The following is a 3,084-nucleotide window of genomic DNA, read 5'->3' as shown; positions in this document are numbered from 1 at the left end:
TAAAGGGCCTCAGAAACCCATAAGAAGCAATCTGATTGGTTGCTGTGGGTGATTGTGCATTTTTCCTCTACACAGGTTTTGAGAAATCTCTCCCAAAGTCTCTGAACATGGGGTGGATCATCCGTGCCTGCTACTAGTTTGGTACAGGCTAGACTGGAGCATGGGGTAGAGGGATGATGACCGCAGGTCACAGTTCCCAGTTCAGTCACCATTAGGCAGCCAGATGCTGCAGGGAAGTGCCACAGCAGGAACTCAGACAGAGAACTTGGCACAGCAGAAACTCAGACACAGAACTTGGCACAGCGAGAACTCAGAACATGAGGGATGGCGCAGTAGAAACTCAGAAATCAGAGATGGTACAGGAACACCAGGAGCTTGGCCACTAGGACTACATGAAACTACTAGCCCTGAACCACCAGGAATTCATACTGTGGAGCAGGTTCATAGGTAACATCAGCATGCCAGAAACATGGTTCACCAGGAGCCTGGTAAGTAAGAAAAGTCAGTTTGAGTCTTGTGGACCATGGACAGAACTGAATACCTACTTTATACCCAAATATCAGCTGTTCTCACTGAAGAAAGATCCAATTGGCCATACATTTTTAGTATTAGGCTTCACATGACTTAAAAAATACATTTGCGTAATTTTTGTTCACACCCACATTTTCAGCATTTTTTATTTATTAATTTGTTTTCAATTTCAGCTAAAAAAAAAAGGTGTGAAAAAAGCAATGGCTGAAAATGTAAGCGTAAATAAAATATGCTCATATTTATATGTTCTCAATGTGAGAGCTGCATTTTGTATTGCTAATTATAAGAGAGGTTATGAGGTAACCTCTTCAGTTTTTTTTTTTAATGGGGTAAATTATTTGAGAAAGGACTGATTTATAGGTACAGTAGATGTCTGATGGTAACAAAATATTACAGGAGTGTGTCTTAAAGGGGTATATCTTATGTTGTGAACTAAAAGCCCTATACATCACTCAAGAAGGGGCTAGAAGTTGAAGGAGAGGAGGCGTGCCAAGCTATGGCACTTAAAAGGGTACTCTGGCGCTAAGACATCTTATCCCCTATGCAAAGGATAGGGGATTAGATGCCTGATCGCGGGGTCCCAGCTAGAATCAGCCCCCGCCCCCTCCATAGGCTTGCATTGAGGGGGCGGAGCGTGACATCACATGGGGGCGGAGCCGTGATGTCACTATGCTCCGTCCCCGTGATCGCCAGTAATCAGACCCGGAGCGAGCACGCTCCGGGGGCTGATTCTAACGGGGTGCGGGTGGAAGATCAGAGGGGTCCCCAGTGGCGGGACCCCCGCGATCAGGCATCTTATCCCCTATCCTTAAGCAGCTCAGCACCATTTCCTTGACACTTGGCTAAAAAAGTTTGGGAACCACCATGATCTCCGGGAAAGATACAGTTTGCTCTTGTATTCCAACAGCTATTGAATGTTGTCTACAGCTGACAAAATCCTTTTACGTTGTGCCTAAATTCCAGCCTTGTACATTTATTATGGGCTTTAGAAACTTTCTGTATTTCAATCAACAAGGGACATATGTTAGTGGCAAAGGGGGCTTAGCAGAAAGGAGGAGTGGCCTTGCATGCAACACCATGTTTTAAAATATGGGGGCGCAAACCATTGGCAGAGGATGAACCAACAGTATTGGATTGGTAGGTGTCTAACCCTCAGAATCCCCATCAATCATCTGTTTGAAGAGGTTGCGGCACTCAGTGGATCTCTGCAGCTTCTTCATTGATAGGTTATTCACTTTAAAAAGCCTGGATACCCTCTTTTAAATTCCTGTAAAATGTTCTCTCTATTGTATAAAAAAACACATACAATTCTCCCAGTATCTCAGCCATCTATTTTCCTAACCAACAATGGGGAAGTCTTTGTGTAGATGGTTAATGAAATCAGAACTTGAAACTAAAACATGCGCTAATACTGGTCAAAGTTATTTTAATGTGATTTTTTTTTTTTCACCTTTAGTTGGAAAGCAGTTGCTATAACTCACTTACCACCCACTAAATGAATGTTGCCATAGAGCCACATGAAGACGTCATCCTGATGGCCCTTTGTTGCAGATGGGTGAGAGGGCAGCAGATGCACTGGCTAACGAATCAGGAGACTCAGCGGGATAACAGGCATGTAAGCTGGCATGTGCCTCTCTACATAAAGCTTCATTAAGGAGCTTTATACTGGCATTTGTTCTTTCATTTGCACATTACCAAAAGATCCAATAAAACCAGGTAACATTTCATAGAAAGTAACTGTGGACAGGCAGAAGTTCCACACATTCACATAATATGAACATAGGTAAAGTATTTCTACGCATGAGACTAATTCAGTTCTGACAGTTTTCAGTTCTGACAGTTCCTTTTAACCATTGTAATTTCTTGGCCTCTGATATCATGCCAAGGCCTGAATTCAGGAGATAAATCTATTATTCTGCTTAAAGTTCTTCATTTATTGAATATCTTTATGGAACACAATGGAATGCAAATTAGGCCTAAATCATAGTGAGGAAATGGACAAAAGAACTTCTAACAGTCTTCTGCAACCATGGCTCCAAATCCACACCGTTCTAAATCACCATCACCAAATAATTCTGAACGTATGAATCACTTAAATTAAAGGCAACATGGTACCCAAAGAAACATGGAAAGTATTATGTATACCGTGCAATGAAAGGTAGTTTACTTCTTCATGTGTGTTACTTTTGCAAAATAAAAACTACTGTTTAAAAGTTGTTTGGATTTGTGTGACCATGGGGGAATTTATAAAGGTGGTGTAGGTGAACATTTTTTTTTTACACATTTAATTTGTGGTGTTGGAAATTTGTATGTGCACCAAATTTATTAAATGATGCAGGGCAAATAGGGATAAATATGGTGCTGCATGCATTTTTTATTTCATTACATCCCTTTGTAAGGTTCCTACTCTGCAACTTTTTAAAGGGGTTGTCCGCTGCCCTGCCTTCCGGAGCTCCGCTCACAGCGTCTGTAAGTTCATTACTCCGAACACTGTGTGCGGGCTTCCGTGATCGAGGCCGTCCCCTCGTGACATCCCCCCGCCCCCTCGTGACG

At 42.3% G+C, this 3,084-nt stretch overlaps 1 long non-coding RNA gene across 1 annotated transcript in view; it reads left to right on the top strand.

The window, feature by feature from the left end:
- Positions 1-2,725, top strand: part of LOC130273859 (uncharacterized) — a 136,475-nt gene extending 133,750 nt beyond the window's left edge. Inside the window, exon 3 of the long non-coding RNA XR_008844148.1 lies at positions 1,988-2,725. This is a non-coding gene — a long non-coding RNA (uncharacterized LOC130273859). The remainder of the gene's footprint in view (positions 1-1,987) is intronic.
- The last annotated feature ends 359 nt before the right edge of the window (positions 2,726-3,084 follow it).

Source organism: Hyla sarda, chromosome 5 (assembly GCF_029499605.1).
Source record: "Hyla sarda isolate aHylSar1 chromosome 5, aHylSar1.hap1, whole genome shotgun sequence".
In the NCBI taxonomy this organism is placed as follows: Eukaryota; Metazoa; Chordata; class Amphibia; order Anura; family Hylidae; genus Hyla; species Hyla sarda.
This window is presented reverse-complemented; position numbering and strand designations above follow the sequence as displayed.